We start from the raw sequence: 1,061 nt of genomic DNA on the forward strand, positions 1-1,061 counted from the left end.
TCACCAATAAATTATTTCTCGTTGGTTGATCTATGTTAGAATTTTATCAATCTAATAGATTCATAGGTAACTTGTTGTCAGTAGGAACTAATACCTTGAATAAACAAAGCGTTAGCTGTCTAGTTTTTCCTACCAATGAATTTAAAGTCTTGTTGGTAGACTAAATTTGGTTAAATTTATAATCCAATCTTTATTACGAATGCAAGCATCATGAAAATTTGAAACTAAATGATCATGGACAACCATTTAAGTGGTTCATGATTATTGACTCAAACTTACATTGTTTAATCTTAAGAAATTACTATGCATTTTTTAGTATGAATTATCTACCTTGGATGTACAAATAGGTGCATTAATAATCAATTATTTTATTTAATGTTAAATATATCAAATTTTCTCAAATATAAAATGATAATTTGGTAAAATGTGCTTAAATTTTTTTAAGTTTACATTTAAAGAAAAAATCTATAATTTTTAAAAAGAGAAAGCATTAAGAATGAAACATTAAAATAAGACAAACGTCACAGAAGCATGTGTTATCATGCAAATCTTTCCTCCTCGTTTTCCGAACTAGTTTACTTTTGACAATTCTAGTTAAAATAATTAAATAAAATAACAATTTAATAGACAGCAAATAACAGTGGGGTGGTGGCGCAGTTGGCTAGCGCGTAGGTCTCATAGCTGAAGTGAGTGATCCTGAGGTCGAGAGTTCGAGCCTCTCTCACCCCATAATTTTTAGAGGTTTTAAAGTCTGCACAGATTATATCATAAACACCAGTGACTTGAGATTAATAATTATTATTTTTATTTAATGTTCTTTCATTGAAACATAATATATTCCAATAATAAATTTATGTGTTATGATTGGTTTTCATGTGATATGTTATGTCATATTATTTAAGGATATTGATTGGACACTTAATTTCATGCTAGATGATGTAATGTCCAATTTTTTTTCCTTGATGGAAGATTTTTCATCCACAAAGTTGTTTTAGCTATCCAATATGGGAGCACGAACCTTAGGCTGAAACCTCTTTGGCTAAGAACCAAGGACTGAGGGG

The 1,061-nt window shown here is 29.3% G+C and overlaps 1 non-coding gene across 1 annotated transcript; it reads left to right on the plus strand.

Moving 5' to 3' along the window:
- The first annotated feature begins 642 nt into the window (after positions 1 to 642).
- Positions 643 to 729, plus strand: TRNAM-CAU (transfer RNA methionine (anticodon CAU)). Its single transcript is given in 2 exon segments — positions 643 to 680; positions 694 to 729. It is a non-coding gene; the product is annotated as a tRNA-Met (tRNA).
- The last annotated feature ends 332 nt before the right edge of the window (positions 730 to 1,061 follow it).

The sequence above is a fragment of the Cryptomeria japonica genome, chromosome 1 (genome assembly GCF_030272615.1).
Source record: "Cryptomeria japonica chromosome 1, Sugi_1.0, whole genome shotgun sequence".
In the NCBI taxonomy this organism is placed as follows: Eukaryota; Viridiplantae; Streptophyta; class Pinopsida; order Cupressales; family Cupressaceae; genus Cryptomeria; species Cryptomeria japonica.